Below are 16,703 nucleotides of genomic sequence, written 5' to 3'. Positions count from 1 at the left end.
TCAGCGGGCAGAAGCAGGGCAGGACAGGACTGCCGGATCAGCGGGCAGAAGCAGGGCAGGACAGGACAGGACTGCCGGAGCAGCGGGCAGAAGCAGGGCAGGACAGGACAGGACTGCCGGAGCAGCGGGCAGAAGCAGGGCAGGACAGGACAGGACTGCCGGAGCAGCGGGCAGAAGCAGGGCAGGACAGGACAGGACTGCCGGAGCAGCGGGCAGAAGCAGGGCAGGACAGGACAGGACTGCCGGAGCAGCGGGCAGAAGCAGGGCAGGACAGGACAGGCCTGCCGGAGCAGCGGGCAGAAGCAGGGCAGGACAGGACAGGACTGCCGGAGCAGCGGGCAGAAGCAGGGCAGGACAGGACAGGACTGCCGGAGCAGCGGGCAGAAGCAGGGCAGGACAGGACAGGACTGCCGAAGCAGCGGGCAGAAGCAGGGCAGGACAGGACTGCCAGAGCAGCGGGCAGAAGCAGGGCAGGACAGGACTGCCGGAGCAGCGGGCAGAAGCAGGGCAGGACAGGACTGCCGGAGCAGCGGGCAGAAGCAGGGCAGGACAGGACTGCCGGAGCAGCGGGCAGACGCAGGGCAGGACAGGACTGCCGGAGCAGCGGGCAGAAGCAGGGCAGGACAGGACTGCCGGAGCAGTGAGCAAGGAGTCAGAGCAGGACGGACAGGGCTCTGTTCACACGGAACAGACAGGAAGGGAAAGGCAGAGCCAGATACCCACAGGGTACTTGCAGTGAAGTAGCGAGGGGACCACAAACTCACAAACGGGAGTACAGAGACAACAAGCAGGAGTTAGGTACGAGTTCAGACTCTGCAGAAAAAGGAAAGGAACAGACAGAGGCAAAACAGGTAAAGGATAGGAGAGAGTTCAGACTGGAACTGAGTGTACGGAAGAGACCGACACTGCAGCGGGATACAGGAGAGGGTCTGGGAATACGGCCCCCAGAGAGGCGGGACGAACAGGCAAGGAGCGTGTTCAGACAGGACAGACAAGATACAGGAACGGATCTAGGTAATCGGCCCCTAGAAGGCGGGAGGAACAGGCTAGGAGCGTGTTCAGACAGGCCTGGAAATACAGCCTCCAGGAAAGGCAGCAGGCAAGAGTACACAGACAGGACTCAGTTCAGACACGGGAACTGATACCACAAGGCAGGAGACATAGACAGGACTCAGTTCAGACACGGGAACAGATACTGCAAGACAGGAGAAATAGACAGGACTCAGTTCAGACAGGAACAGATACCACAAGGCAGGGACACAAACAGGACTCTGTTCAGACGGGAACAGATACCGCAAGGCACAGACAGGCAGATCTAGGAATACGGCCCCTAGAAGGCGAAAGAACAGGCAAGAAGCGTGTTCACAAAAACAGACCACAGTTCAGACACAGAACTGGAAAACAGGCAGGAAAACAGGATAGGACCTGGCATGTCAGAGACAAAAAGCCGACTGACAGGACACAATGCTCAGGCGCCATCTTGAGGAAGAAGGTGGTATAAATACCCAAAGATGGACAGCAATAGGCTGAAGGTGCAACAGGGGCGTGTCCACAGCAGGTACAAGAAACAGGAAGTTCAGCGGGTGTCGCCCTATGCAGCCAAAACAGACAAACAGACAGCAAGGAGGGAAGCCAGAGAGACATTCTGGACTGGAGATCAAGTGCGCGCTCTTGCACAGTGGGAGATGGACCACCATGCAAGGACGCCGCCAGGTATGTTACAGTACCCCCCCCTTACGCCCCCTCTTCTTCAGGCCTGCCAGAATCTTCCGCAGGGAATTCGAGGACCAGTCGTTCACTTCAAGGAGATCACTTCCACTGTCCACAGGAAAAATTGATTTCATCTGGTTAGCTAGGATGCTACCTCCTATCCAGCCATCCCTAGCAACAGACGAAACGGGTGGAGTACCAGGAACAGCACACAAGGAAGTCTCTCTCCACATATTTTCAGGTGGCACCCCAGAGGGTACAGGAGACGACTGGAAGTCCTTCACCGGGTTGGAGGGGGACAGAGACTTGGGGGTAATCTCTGCTTCGAGGTACATCTTGTCAAGCTCACAGGAAGAAATAGACGGGTTATCAGGTACATAATTAGGAAAAGTCACTGTCTCTTTGTTATCTGGTGGTACCCCGGAGAATTCAGGAAACAACTGGAGGTCCTCCGCCGGGTCAGAAGAGTGCAGAGGCTCAGAGAAAACATCTGCTTCAGAGTACACAAGGTCGGACTCACTGGACGAAGCAAGCGAGGTATCAGATCCAGGATATAGGAAAGTCTCTGTCCATTCACCACCAGGTGGCACCCCGAAGGGTTCTGGAGACAACTGGAGGTTCTCCGCCTGGTCGGAGGGGTGTAGAGACTCGGGATTAACCTCTGCTTCGGAGTACACTAGGTTGGACTCACTGGACGAAGCGAGCGAGGTATCAGGTACAGAGTAAAGGAGAGTCTCTGTCCTTTCGCTACCAGGTAGCACCCCGAAGGGTTCTGGACACAACTGGAGGTCCTCCGCCTGGTCGGAGGGGTGTAGAGACTCGGGAGTAACCTCTGCTTCGGAGTACACTAGGTTGGACTCACTGGACGAAGCGAGCGAGGTATCAGGTACAGAGTATAGGAGAGTCTCTGTCCTTTCGCTACCAGGTAGCACCCCGAAGGGTTCTGGAGACAACTGGAGGTCCTCCGCCTGGTCGGAGGGGTGTAGAGACTCGGGGGTAACTACCACTTTGGGGTACCCATTGTCAGGCTCACAGGACGAAGCGGACAAAGTATCGAGTACCGAGTGTAGAGAAGTCTCTCTCCATTTGTCATCGAGTGGTATCCCGGAGGATTCAGGAGGCAACAGGGGGTCCTCCGCCAGGTAGTAGAGGTGCACAGACTCTGAGGTAACCACAGCTTTGGAGCATCCTTGGACATGCACACCGGTTAAAGTGGGTGAAGCATCTGATGCTGGGTGCAGGAAGTTCTCCTGTGTGGAGTCTGGATGGGCAGAAGTCTCTTCGGGCAGGAGAACCGGAGCACTACCCACACACATTACCCATTGGGGCTTCTCCGGGATACAGGGAGATGAAGCTTCAGTAGGGACTTCAAGGTTGGGGTCAGGAGGTCTCAGGGAGGACAGACCCTGGCGTGACGGCTTGCCTCTACGTCTAGCACGTCTGGACTGCCTCTTGAGGTTGGGAGAAGTATTCCGGAAAGCGTAGTCACCCTGTGAGGATTCTGGGTGGGCAGTAGTCTCATTGGGCTGGAGGACTATTGCGCTACCCACACACATTACCCATCGGGGCTGCTCCGGGATATTGGGAGGTGAAGCTTCAGCAGGAGCCTCCGGGTTAGGATCATCGAAGACCATTAGAAAGGCCACCAGGAAGGCCATTAGGTCCAGGAGGATCGGATCCCGTGTTTCATATAGGGGGTTGATCCATTCCAAGGCATCACCCGCCAGGTAAGACATAATGAATGCCACCTTAACCCGATCGGTGGGAAAACATAGAGGGTAGAACTTGAAGTGTAGCATGCATTGCTCCACAAATGCACGACTTTGTCTTGGATCCCCATAGTAACGTGGCGGATCCACAGGAACGAGAGCAGATAGATCCATCTGGACGGGTGCGTAATTCGCCTGGAACTCAGCTGAGAAAAAAAAAAACTTTTATTTATTTATTTTTAATGCATGTATTCGCTGGAAAACTTCTCAGAGAGCGAAGGCCGTGGGGCTCAACGGGAACCATGGCCTGAGCATGCTGTTATGCACACGCCCGGACTGACTGGCGTGTGCGGGTGTTGTGGTTCCACTGGACCATGGACCGGAGAGTGCCTGGAGGGGCGTGACTAAGTATCTGGCCGATCCGACCAAGGTGGCACGACGGCATACGACGCCAGTGCACCAGGGAGAAACCGGGCAGAGGGACCAGGTGCTACTCCAGATCAAACTCCGGACATGGGGGTTGACCCACACTGGAATTACTGGAACAGGCAGGTTAGGCTGGCACAGACTGGTGGATGTAAGCAAACATGGCAGGTATGCAGAGGGGTGGATACAGGCGAGTATGCAGGCAGGGAGGTACTGGCCGAAAGGACGGGCTGGAGCACAGAAAGGTTAAGACCCAGTACAGACTGGGTCACAGAACCGCAGATGCGGTAGACAACCACAGCAGAGAGGGAACGCCCAAAGCGGTGGGCAAGAACAGAGCAGGACGGGGCTGCAGGAGCAGCGAGCACAAGCAGGGCAGGACAGGACTGCCGGAGCAGCGGGCAGAAGCAGGGCAGAACAGGACTGCCGGATCAGCGGGCAGAAGCAGGGCAGGACAGGACTGCCGGATCAGCGGGCAGAAGCAGGGCAGGACAGGACAGGACTGCCGGAGCAGCGGGCAGAAGCAGGGCAGGACAGGACAGGACTGCCGGAGCAGCGGGCAGAAGCAGGGCAGGACAGGACAGGACTGCCGGAGCAGCGGGCAGAAGCAGGGCAGGACAGGACAGGACTGCCGGAGCAGCGGGCAGAAGCAGGGCAGGACAGGACAGGACTGCCGGAGCAGCGGGCAGAAGCAGGGCAGGACAGGACAGGACTGCCGGAGCAGCGGGCAGAAGCAGGGCAGGACAGGACAGGACTGCCGGAGCAGCGGGCAGAAGCAGGGCAGGACAGGACAGGACTGCCGGAGCAGCGGGCAGAAGCAGGGCAGGACAGGACAGGACTGCCGAAGCAGCGGGCAGAAGCAGGGCAGGACAGGACTGCCAGAGCAGCGGGCAGAAGCAGGGCAGGACAGGACTGCCGGAGCAGCGGGCAGAAGCAGGGCAGGACAGGACTGCCGGAGCAGCGGGCAGAAGCAGGGCAGGACAGGACTGCCGGAGCAGCGGGCAGAAGCAGGGCAGGACAGGACTGCCGGAGCAGCGGGCAGAAGCAGGGCAGGACAGGACTGCCGGAGCAGTGAGAAAGGAGTCAGAGCAGGACGGACAGGGCTCTGTTCACACGGAACAGACAGGAAGGGAAAGGCAGAGCCAGATACCCACAGGGTACTTGCAGTGAAGTAGCGAGGGGACCACAAACTCACAAACGGGAGTACAGAGACAACAAGCAGGAGTTAGGTACGAGTTCAGACTCTGCAGAAAAAGGAAAGGAACAGACAGAGGCAAAACAGGTAAAGGATAGGAGAGAGTTCAGACTGGAACTGAGTGTACGGAAGAGACCGACACTGCAGCGGGATACAGGAGCGGGTCTGGGAATACGGCCCCCAGAGAGGCGGGACGAACAGGCAAGGAGCGTGTTCAGACAGGACAGACAAGATACAGGAACGGATCTAGGTAATCGGCCCCTAGAAGGCGGGAGGAACAGGCTAGGAGCGTGTTCAGACAGGCCTGGAAATACAGCCTCCAGGAAAGGCAGCAGGCAAGAGTACACAGACAGGACTCAGTTCAGACACGGGAACTGATACCACAAGGCAGGAGACATAGACAGGACTCAGTTCAGACACGGGAACAGATACTGCAAGACAGGAGAAATAGACAGGACTCAGTTCAGACAGGAACAGATACCACAAGGCAGGGACACAAACAGGACTCTGTTCAGACGGGAACAGATACCGCAAGGCACAGACAGGCAGATCTAGGAATACGGCCCCTAGAAGGCGAAAGAACAGGCAAGAAGCGTGTTCACAAAAACAGACCACAGTTCAGACACAGAACTGGAAAACAGGCAGGAAAACAGGATAGGACCTGGCATGTCAGAGACAAAAAGCCGACTGACAGGACACAATGCTCAGGCGCCATCTTGAGGAAGAAGGTGGTATAAATACCCAAAGATGGACAGCAATAGGCTGAAGGTGCAACAGGGGCGTGTCCACAGCAGGTACAAGAAACAGGAAGTTCAGCGGGTGTCGCCCTATGCAGCCAAAACAGACAAATAGACAGCAAGGAGGGAAGCCAGAGAGACATTCTGGACTGGAGATCAAGTGCGCGCTCTTGCACAGTGGGAGATGGACCACCATGCAAGGACGCCGCCAGGTATGTTACAATTTTGCTTGTTTGTCGGATTTTGGGATGGACTCTTTGGCTTTGCTTTTCTTCTCCTCATTGGATTTTTCATGTTCAAAGTTGCAGAAGCCAGATTACAAGCTCATTTTGGTTCAACTTCAGCAACTGTGCATTGCATTGCCATGTAATGTGATGCAATGCTATCTTTCTAGCTCTCCCTTTTTACTTCCTTTTGGATAAACAGACATATTAGGCAAGCATTTTGGAGCTTTCACCTAAATAACTACAGGTGGTGAGATAAGCTGCACAATATAATTGACCTTTCAGTATATTGTTGCACACACACCATCTATTTAGCAAATGCCCTTGTTATCAACAGCAGCCTTTTAAACTCACCTGAGCTAACAGGTATGTGCGCTGGTTACTCTGCTGTGCTTAAAATTTCTTTTTTGGTTTGCTACAATGCCTTTTCTGAAACGTTGTCTCCTTCTGCTGGAACACTGACTTCTTTCATTTAATGCCTGCAGACTATAAAAGAGAACCCAACCCAAAAAGTTTGGTTGATTAGTCTGTGGCATTCTGTTAAACTGTTGCTTATGGCGGTCTCTGTGAGCTTCTCAGCGACATTCAGCCAGCCAGGTATCCTGCCTGCAGTAGATGGAATGTGGCAATGGAACGCTGGCTGCGCGTGTCATAATAGGCTCTGAGCCTTTATATACCTGTGCACAGCAGCAGCCACCTTCAGTCTGCTGCTGGACAGCCAGCAGCAGCAGGAGAGGTATGTAATCAGGAGCCCTCCTGCTAAGGGTAGACAGCTGCTCGTTCCACCCCACCCCCCGCCTTAATTGGTTCTCCTCCCTTCCAACGGTGTTGAGGCGGGTGGGAACAGCAGGGGGTGAAGGTGCTGTGTTTAAAGAGGTGGAGTTATGCAGATCTAAAACGCGTGGATTGCAGCAGCAGCAAGCCGAAAAGTGCAGGCATGTAAGGGATCTAGAGGTTGACAACATGTCTTCTTAACGGGAGTCCAGGAGCTCATCTCCACAAATGGACTTTTCAGGATCCTTGGGTGGCTCCGTAGTTTGAAACCAATTCTGGTTATCGCTTCTCGGCCTTTTGGCTAAGATCAAGTGTAGTATCTGTTCTTATCAGTTTAATATCTGATACGTCCCCTATCTGGGGACCATATATTAAATGGATTTTTAGAACAGGGAGATGGAAAAAGAGCTTGCTCTGTCCACTCCACGCATTGACCTGGTATTGCAGTATCTCCAGGACCGGTGCACCCCTTCTTTAATGCAGTTTCTAAAATCAGAAAGAATTGAATTCAATGTTTTTTGTTCATTTTGCTTGTTTGTCGGATTTTGGGATGGACTCTTTGGCTTTGCTTTTCTTCTCCTCATTGGATTTTTCATGTTCAAAGTTGCAGAAGCCAGATTACAAGCTCATTTTGGTTCAACTTCAGCAACTGTGCATTGCATTGCCATGTAATGTGATGCAATGCTATCTTTCTAGCTCTCCCTTTTTACTTCCTTTTCGATAAACAGACATATTAGGCAAGCATTTTGGAGCTTTCACCTAAATAACTACAGGTGGTGAGATAAGCTGCACAATATAATTGACCTTTCAGTATATTGTTGCACACACACCATCTATTTAGCAAATGCCCTTGTTATCAACAGCAGCCTTTTAAACTCACCTGAGCTAACAGGTATGTGCGCTGGTTACTCTGCTGCGCTTAAAATTTCTTTTTTGGTTTGCTACAATGCCTTTTCTGAAACGTTGTCTCCTTCTGCTGGAACACTGACTTCTTTCATTTAATGCCTGCAGACTATAAAAGAGAACCCAACCCAAAAAGTTTGGTTGATTAGTCTGTGGCATTCTGTTAAACTGTTGCTTATGGCGGTCTCTGTGAGCTTCTCAGCGACATTCAGCCAGCCAGGTATCCTGCCTGCAGTAGATGGAATGTGGCAATGGAACGCTGGCTGCGCGTGTCATAATAGGCTCTGAGCCTTTATATACCTGTGCACAGCAGCAGCCACCTTCAGTCTGCTGCTGGACAGCCAGCAGCAGCAGCAGCAGGAGAGGTAGGTAATCAGGAGCCCTCCTGCTAAGGGTAGACAGCTGCTCGTTCCACCCCACCCCCCGCCTTAATTGGTTCTCCTCCCTTCCAACGGTGTTGAGGCGGGTGGGAACAGCAGGGGGTGAAGGTGCTGTGTTTAAAGAGGTGGAGTTATGCAGATCTAAAACGCGTGGATTGCAGCAGCAGCAAGCCGAAAAGTGCAGGCATGTAAGGGATCTAGAGGTTGACAACATGTCTTCTTAACGGGAGTCCAGGAGCTCATCTCCACAAATGGACTTTTCAGGATCCTTGGGTGGCTCCGTAGTTTGAAACCAATTCTGGTTATCGCTTCTCGGCCTTTTGGCTAAGATCAAGTGTAGTATTTGTTCTTATCAGTTTAATATCTGATACGTCCCCTATCTGGGGACCATATATTAAATGGATTTTTAGAACAGGGAGATGGAAAAAGAGCTTGCTCTGTCCACTCCACGCATTGACCTGGTATTGCAGTATCTCCAGGACCGGTGCACCCCTTCTTTAATGCAGTTTCTAAAATCAGAAAGAATTGAATTCAATGTTTTTTGTTCATTTTGCTTGTTTGTCGGATTTTGGGATGGACTCTTTGGCTTTGCTTTTCTTCTCCTCATTGGATTTTTCATGTTCAAAGTTGCAGAAGCCAGATTACAAGCTCATTTTGGTTCAACTTCAGCAACTGTGCATTGCATTGCCATGTAATGTGATGCAATGCTATCTTTCTAGCTCTCCCTTTTTACTTCCTTTTGGATAAACAGACATATTAGGCAAGCATTTTGGAGCTTTCACCTAAATAACTACAGGTGGTGAGATAAGCTGCACAATATAATTGACCTTTCAGTATATTGTTGCACACACACCATCTATTTAGCAAATGCCCTTGTTATCAACAGCAGCCTTTTAAACTCACCTGAGCTAACAGGTATGTGCGCTGGTTACTCTGCTGCGCTTAAAATTTCTTTTTTGGTTTGCTACAATGCCTTTTCTGAAACGTTGTCTCCTTCTGCTGGGACACTGACTTCTTTCATTTAATGCCTGCAGACTATAAAAGAGAACCCAACCCAAAAAGTTTGGTTGATTAGTCTGTGGCATTCTGTTAAACTGTTGCTTATGGCGGTCTCTGTGAGCTTCTCAGCGACATTCAGCCAGCCAGGTATCCTGCCTGCAGTAGATGGAATGTGGCAATGGAACGCTGGCTGCGCGTGTCATAATAGGCTCTGAGCCTTTATATACCTGTGCACAGCAGCAGCCACCTTCAGTCTGCTGCTGGACAGCCAGCAGCAGCAGCAGCAGGAGAGGTATGTAATCAGGAGCCCTCCTGCTAAGGGTAGACAGCTGCTCGTTCCACCCCACCCCCCGCCTTAATTGGTTCTCCTCCCTTCCAACGGTGTTGAGGCGGCTGGGAGCAGCAGGGGGTGAAGGTGCTGTGTTTAAAGAGGTGGAGTTATGCAGATCTAAAACGCGTGGATTGCAGCAGCAGCAAGCCGAAAAGTGCAGGCATGTAAGGGATCTAGAGGTTGACAACATGTCTTCTTAACGGGAGTCCAGGAGCTCATCTCCACAAATGGACTTTTCAGGATCCTTGGGTGGCTCCGTAGTTTGAAACCAATTCTGGTTATCGCTTCTCGGCCTTTTGGCTAAGATCAAGTGTAGTATCTGTTCTTATCAGTTTAATATCTGATACGTCCCCTATCTGGGGACCATATATTAAATGGATTTTTAGAACAGGGAGATGGAAAAAGAGCTTGCTCTGTCCACTCCACGCATTGACCTGGTATTGCAGTATCTCCAGGACCGGTGCACCCCTTCTTTAATGCAGTTTCTAAAATCAGAAAGAATTGAATTCAATGTTTTTTGTTCATTTTGCTTGTTTGTCGGATTTTGGGATGGACTCTTTGGCTTTGCTTTTCTTCTCCTCATTGGATTTTTCATGTTCAAAGTTGCAGAAGCCAGATTACAAGCTCATTTTGGTTCAACTTCAGCAACTGTGCATTGCATTGCCATGTAATGTGATGCAATGCTATCTTTCTAGCTCTCCCTTTTTACTTCCTTTTGGATAAACAGACATATTAGGCAAGCATTTTGGAGCTTTCACCTAAATAACTACAGGTGGTGAGATAAGCTGCACAATATAATTGACCTTTCAGTATATTGTTGCACACACATCTATTTAGCAAATGCCCTTGTTATCAACAGCAGCCTTTTAAACTCACCTGAGCTAACAGGTATGTGCGCTGGTTACTCTGCTGCGCTTAAAATTTCTTTTTTGGTTTGCTACAATGCCTTTTCTGAAACGTTGTCTCCTTCTGCTGGAACACTGACTTCTTTCATTTAATGCCTGCAGACTATAAAAGAGAACCCAACCCAAAAAGTTTGGTTGATTAGTCTGTGGCATTCTGTTAAACTGTTGCTTATGGCGGTCTCTGTGAGCTTCTCAGCGACATTCAGCCAGCCAGGTATCCTGCCTGCAGTAGATGGAATGTGGCAATGGAACGCTGGCTGCGCGTGTCATAATAGGCTCTGAGCCTTTATATACCTGTGCACAGCAGCAGCCACCTTCAGTCTGCTGCTGGACAGCCAGCAGCAGCAGCAGCAGGAGAGGTATGTAATCAGGAGCCCTCCTGCTAAGGGTAGACAGCTGCTCGTTCCACCCCACCCCCCGCCTTAATTGGTTCTCCTCCCTTCCAACGGTGTTGAGGCGGGTGGGAACAGCAGGGAGTGAAGGTGCTGTGTTTAAAGAGGTGGAGTTATGCAGATCTAAAACGCGTGGATTGCAGCAGCAGCAAGCCGAAAAGTGCAGGCATGTAAGGGATCTAGAGGTTGACAACATGTCTTCTTAACGGGAGTCCAGGAGCTCATCTCCACAAATGGACTTTTCAGGATCCTTGGGTGGCTCCGTAGTTTGAAACCAATTCTGGTTATCGCTTCTCGGCCTTTTGGCTAAGATCAAGTGTAGTATCTTTTGAAAAGGCAGTTTTGTCCTTGGGCTGCCCTAGTAAATTGATGCATATTACACACTGGTTTGGTGCACTTGTTAGTACGCCAGGTGGCTCATAGAGTTATCTGATGGAAAACATGGCCCTCCAGGATCGAAGTCACTAGGCTGGGTAAGTGTGAGGGCTTTGGAGCAATGTGCCCCAGGAGTAGGCGCCCTGGTGGGAGTCCAAGCTTACTGGGACTGGGAACCCCAGAAAGACTTGGCTTCGTAGCACGCCGCACCTTTGCCAATCATACTTTCTGAGCAACCCCCCCTATTCCTGGCCTCCGGGCTAGGAAGGGGAATTTTTATAAACCCGGTCGGAGGTCCGGTCAGCTTTGGGCTGAGAAACCAACACAGGCTCCAGCTCCACTAGGGTGGCAGCCTAGATGGAAGCTGGGAGCACAAAAACGACTCTTCTCCGGCTTCGGCTAGGGAGAGCATCGGAGATCCCTGACCCTCGCTGTGGCCTTCTGGCTCGGAGGGATGGGGATGGTTTATTGGGGACCCTCTCCTCCGGGAAGGGTCCACATGAATCCTCGCCTCGTGCGCTGTTTTGGTGTGACTTCGGTCACATTTTTCAGTGCCTTGGATGCAGCTTCAATCAAAAAAATCTGTTCTTATCAGTTTAATATCTGATACGTCCCCTATCTGGGGACCATATATTAAATGGATTTTTAGAACAGGGAGATGGAAAAAGAGCTTGCTCTGTCCACTCCACGCATTGACCTGGTATTGCAGTATCTCCAGGACCGGTGCACCCCTTCTTTAATGCAGTTTCTAAAATCAGAAAGAATTGAATTCAATGTTTTTTGTTCATTTTGCTTGTTTGTCGGATTTTGGGATGGACTCTTTGGCTTTGCTTTTCTTCTCCTCATTGGATTTTTCATGTTCAAAGTTGCAGAAGCCAGATTACAAGCTCATTTTGGTTCAACTTCAGCGACTGTGCATTGCATTGCCATGTAATGTGATGCAATGCTATCTTTCTAGCTCTCCCTTTTTACTTCCTTTTGGATAAACAGACATATTAGGCAAGCATTTTGGAGCTTTCACCTAAATAACTACAGGTGGTGAGATAAGCTGCACAATATAATTGACCTTTCAGTATATTGTTGCACACACACCATCTATTTAGCAAATGCCCTTGTTATCAACAGCAGCCTTTTAAACTCACCTGAGCTAACAGGTATGTGCGCTGGTTACTCTGCTGCGCTTAAAATTTCTTTTTTGGTTTGCTACAATGCCTTTTCTGAAACGTTGTCTCCTTCTGCTGGAACACTGACTTCTTTCATTTAATGCCTGCAGACTATAAAAGAGAACCCAACCCAAAAAGTTTGGTTGATTAGTCTGTGGCATTCTGTTAAACTGTTGCTTATGGCGGTCTCTGTGAGCTTCTCAGCGACATTCAGCCAGCCAGGTATCCTGCCTGCAGTAGATGGAATGTGGCAATGGAACGCTGGCTGCGCGTGTCATAATAGGCTCTGAGCCTTTATATACCTGTGCACAGCAGCAGCCACCTTCAGTCTGCTGCTGGACAGCCAGCAGCAGCAGCAGCAGGAGAGGTATGTAATCAGGAGCCCTCCTGCTAAGGGTAGACAGCTGCTCGTTCCACCCCACCCCCCGCCTTAATTGGTTCTCCTCCCTTCCAACGGTGTTGAGGCGGGTGGGAACAGCGGGGGGTGAAGGTGCTGTGTTTAAAGAGGTGGAGTTATGCAGATCTAAAATGCGTGGATTGCAGCAGCAGCAAGCCGAAAAGTGCAGGCATGTAAGGGATCTAGAGGTTGACAACATGTCTTCTTAACGGGAGTCCAGGAGCTCATCTCCACAAATGGACTTTTCAGGATCCTTGGGTGGCTGCGTAGTTTGAAACCAATTCTGGTTATCGCTTCTCGGCCTTTTGGCTAAGATCAAGTGTAGTATCTGTTCTTATCAGTTTAATATCTGATACGTCCCCTATCTGGGGACCATATATTAAATGGATTTTTAGAACAGGGAGATGGAAAAAGAGCTTGCTCTGTCCACTCCACGCATTGACCTGGTATTGCAGTATCTCCAGGACCGGTGCACCCCTTCTTTAATGCAGTTTCTAAAATCAGAAAGAATTGAATTCAATGTTTTTTGTTCATTTTGCTTGTTTGTCGGATTTTGGGATGGACTCTTTGGCTTTGCTTTTCTTCTCCTCATTGGATTTTTCATGTTCAAAGTTGCAGAAGCCAGATTACAAGCTCATTTTGGTTCAACTTCAGCAACTGTGCATTGCATTGCCATGTAATGTGATGCAATGCTATCTTTCTAGCTCTCCCTTTTTACTTCCTTTTGGATAAACAGACATATTAGGCAAGCATTTTGGAGCTTTCACCTAAATAACTACAGGTGGTGAGATAAGCTGCACAATATAATTGACCTTTCAGTATATTGTTGCACACACACCATCTATTTAGCAAATGCCCTTGTTATCAACAGCAGCCTTTTAAACTCACCTGAGCTAACAGGTATGTGCGCTGGTTACTCTGCTGCGCTTAAAATTTCTTTTTTGGTTTGCTACAATGCCTTTTCTGAAACGTTGTCTCCTTCTGCTGGAACACTGACTTCTTTCATTTAATGCCTGCAGACTATAAAAGAGAACCCAACCCAAAAAGTTTGGTTGATTAGTCTGTGGCATTCTGTTAAACTGTTGCTTATGGCGGTCTCTGTGAGCTTCTCAGCGACATTCAGCCAGCCAGGTATCCTGCCTGCAGTAGATGGAATGTGGCAATGGAACGCTGGCTGCGCGTGTCATAATAGGCTCTGAGCCTTTATATACCTGTGCACAGCAGCAGCCACCTTCAGTCTGCTGCTGGACAGCCAGCAGCAGCAGCAGCAGGAGAGGTATGTAATCAGGAGCCCTCCTGCTAAGGGTAGACAGCTGCTCGTTCCACCCCACCCCCCGCCTTAATTGGTTCTCCTCCCTTCCAACGGTGTTGAGGCGGGTGGGAACAGCGGGGGGTGAAGGTGCTGTGTTTAAAGAGGTGGAGTTATGCAGATCTAAAACGCGTGGATTGCAGCAGCAGCAAGCCGAAAAGTGCAGGCATGTAAGGGATCTAGAGGTTGACAACATGTCTTCTTAACGGGAGTCCAGGAGCTCATCTCCACAAATGGACTTTTCAGGATCCTTGGGTGGCTGCGTAGTTTGAAACCAATTCTGGTTATCGCTTCTCGGCCTTTTGGCTAAGATCAAGTGTAGTATCTGTTCTTATCAGTTTAATATCTGATACGTCCCCTATCTGGGGACCATATATTAAATGGATTTTTAGAACAGGGAGATGGAAAAAGAGCTTGCTCTGTCCACTCCACGCATTGACCTGGTATTGCAGTATCTCCAGGACCGGTGCACCCCTTCTTTAATGCAGTTTCTAAAATCAGAAAGAATTGAATTCAATGTTTTTTGTTCATTTTGCTTGTTTGTCGGATTTTGGGATGGACTCTTTGGCTTTGCTTTTCTTCTCCTCATTGGATTTTTCATGTTCAAAGTTGCAGAAGCCAGATTACAAGCTCATTTTGGTTCAACTTCAGCAACTGTGCATTGCATTGCCATGTAATGTGATGCAATGCTATCTTTCTAGCTCTCCCTTTTTACTTCCTTTTGGATAAACAGACATATTAGGCAAGCATTTTGGAGCTTTCACCTAAATAACTACAGGTGGTGAGATAAGCTGCACAATATAATTGACCTTTCAGTATATTGTTGCACACACACCATCTATTTAGCAAATGCCCTTGTTATCAACAGCAGCCTTTTAAACTCACCTGAGCTAACAGGTATGTGCGCTGGTTACTCTGCTGCGCTTAAAATTTCTTTTTTGGTTTGCTACAATGCCTTTTCTGAAACGTTGTCTCCTTCTGCTGGAACACTGACTTCTTTCATTTAATGCCTGCAGACTATAAAAGAGAACCCAACCCAAAAAGTTTGGTTGATTAGTCTGTGGCATTCTGTTAAACTGTTGCTTATGGCGGTCTCTGTGAGCTTCTCAGCGACATTCAGCCAGCCAGGTATCCTGCCTGCAGTAGATGGAATGTGGCAATGGAACGCTGGCTGCGCGTGTCATAATAGGCTCTGAGCCTTTATATACCTGTGCACAGCAGCAGCCACCTTCAGTCTGCTGCTGGACAGCCAGCAGCAGCAGCAGCAGGAGAGGTATGTAATCAGGAGCCCTCCTGCTAAGGGTAGACAGCTGCTCGTTCCACCCCACCCCCCGCCTTAATTGGTTCTCCTCCCTTCCAACGGTGTTGAGGCGGGTGGGAACAGCGGGGGGTGAAGGTGCTGTGTTTAAAGAGGTGGAGTTATGCAGATCTAAAACGCGTGGATTGCAGCAGCAGCAAGCCGAAAAGTGCAGGCATGTAAGGGATCTAGAGGTTGACAACATGTCTTCTTAACGGGAGTCCAGGAGCTCATCTCCACAAATGGACTTTTCAGGATCCTTGGGTGGCTGCGTAGTTTGAAACCAATTCTGGTTACCGCTTCTCGGCCTTTTGGCTAAGATCAAGTGTAGTATCTGTTCTTATCAGTTTAATATCTGATACGTCCCCTATCTGGGGACCATATATTAAATGGATTTTTAGAACAGGGAGATGGAAAAAGAGCTTGCTCTGTCCACTCCACGCATTGACCTGGTATTGCAGTATCTCCAGGACCGGTGCACCCCTTCTTTAATGCAGTTTCTAAAATCAGAAAGAATTGAATTCAATGTTTTTTGTTCATTTTGCTTGTTTGTCAGATTTTGGGATGGACTCTTTGGCTTTGCTTTTCTTCTCCTCATTGGATTTTTCATGTTCAAAGTTGCAGAAGCCAGATTACAAGCTCATTTTGGTTCAACTTCAGCAACTGTGCATTGCATTGCCATGTAATGTGATGCAATGCTATCTTTCTAGCTCTCCCTTTTTACTTCCTTTTGGATAAACAGACATATTAGGCAAGCATTTTGGAGCTTTCACCTAAATAACTACAGGTGGTGAGATAAGCTGCACAATATAATTGAGCTTTCAGTATATTGTTGCACACACACCATCTATTTAGCAAATGCCCTTGTTATCAACAGCAGCCTTTTAAACTCACCTGAGCTAACAGGTATGTGCGCTGGTTACTCTGCTGCGCTTAAAATTTCTTTTTTGGTTTGCTACAATGCCTTTTCTGAAACGTTGTCTCCTTCTGCTGGAACACTGACTTCTTTCATTTAATGCCTGCAGACTATAAAAGAGAACCCAACCCAAAAAGTTTGGTTGATTAGTCTGTGGCATTCTGTTAAACTGTTGCTTATGGCGGTCTCTGTGAGCTTCTCAGCGACATTCAGCCAGCCAGGTATCCTGCCTGCAGTAGATGGAATGTGGCAATGGAACGCTGGCTGCGCGTGTCATAATAGGCTCTGAGCCTTTATATACCTGTGCACAGCAGCAGCCACCTTCAGTCTGCTGCTGGACAGCCAGCAGCAGCAGCAGGAGAGGTATGTAATCAGGAGCCCTCCTGCTAAGGGTAGACAGCTGCTCGTTCCACCCCACCCCCCGCCTTAATTGGTTCTCCTCCCTTCCAACGGTGTTGAGGCGGGTGGGAACAGCAGGGGGTGAAGGTGCTGTGTTTAAAGAGGTGGAGTTATGCAGATCTAAAACGCGTGGATTGCAGCAGCAGCAAGCCGAAAAGTGCA

The 16,703-nt window shown here is 49.7% G+C and overlaps 7 non-coding genes and 1 pseudogene across 7 annotated transcripts; all 8 read left to right on the top strand.

Moving 5' to 3' along the window:
• The first annotated feature begins 7,056 nt into the window (after window positions 1-7,056).
• On the top strand, window positions 7,057-7,247 carry LOC141225276 (U2 spliceosomal RNA). The gene has a single exon (XR_012292552.1). It is a non-coding gene; the product is annotated as a U2 spliceosomal RNA (small nuclear RNA).
• Window positions 7,248-8,362: 1,115 nt separating this feature from the next.
• On the top strand, window positions 8,363-8,553 carry LOC141225566 (U2 spliceosomal RNA). The gene has a single exon (XR_012292837.1). It is a non-coding gene; the product is annotated as a U2 spliceosomal RNA (small nuclear RNA).
• A 1,115-nt stretch (window positions 8,554-9,668) lies between these two features.
• On the top strand, window positions 9,669-9,859 carry LOC141225275 (U2 spliceosomal RNA). The gene has a single exon (XR_012292551.1). It is a non-coding gene; the product is annotated as a U2 spliceosomal RNA (small nuclear RNA).
• A 1,112-nt stretch (window positions 9,860-10,971) lies between these two features.
• On the top strand, window positions 10,972-11,087 carry LOC141225148 (U2 spliceosomal RNA; annotated as a pseudogene).
• Window positions 11,088-11,611: 524 nt separating this feature from the next.
• Window positions 11,612-11,794, top strand: LOC141225625 (U2 spliceosomal RNA). Its single transcript, XR_012292896.1, has one exon. It is a non-coding gene; the product is annotated as a U2 spliceosomal RNA (small nuclear RNA).
• Window positions 11,795-12,909: 1,115 nt separating this feature from the next.
• Window positions 12,910-13,100, top strand: LOC141225274 (U2 spliceosomal RNA). Its single transcript, XR_012292550.1, has one exon. It is a non-coding gene; the product is annotated as a U2 spliceosomal RNA (small nuclear RNA).
• Window positions 13,101-14,215: 1,115 nt separating this feature from the next.
• Window positions 14,216-14,406, top strand: LOC141225272 (U2 spliceosomal RNA). The gene has a single exon (XR_012292548.1). It is a non-coding gene; the product is annotated as a U2 spliceosomal RNA (small nuclear RNA).
• Window positions 14,407-15,521: 1,115 nt separating this feature from the next.
• LOC141225540 (U2 spliceosomal RNA) lies at window positions 15,522-15,712 on the top strand. The gene has a single exon (XR_012292812.1). It is a non-coding gene; the product is annotated as a U2 spliceosomal RNA (small nuclear RNA).
• Window positions 15,713-16,703: the final 991 nt, after the last annotated feature.

The sequence above is a fragment of the Phyllobates terribilis genome, unplaced genomic scaffold (genome assembly GCF_046119375.1).
Source record: "Phyllobates terribilis strain yellow unplaced genomic scaffold, ASM4611937v1 Scaffold_404__1_contigs__length_1715579, whole genome shotgun sequence".
In the NCBI taxonomy this organism is placed as follows: domain Eukaryota; kingdom Metazoa; phylum Chordata; class Amphibia; order Anura; family Dendrobatidae; genus Phyllobates; species Phyllobates terribilis.
This window is presented reverse-complemented; position numbering and strand designations above follow the sequence as displayed.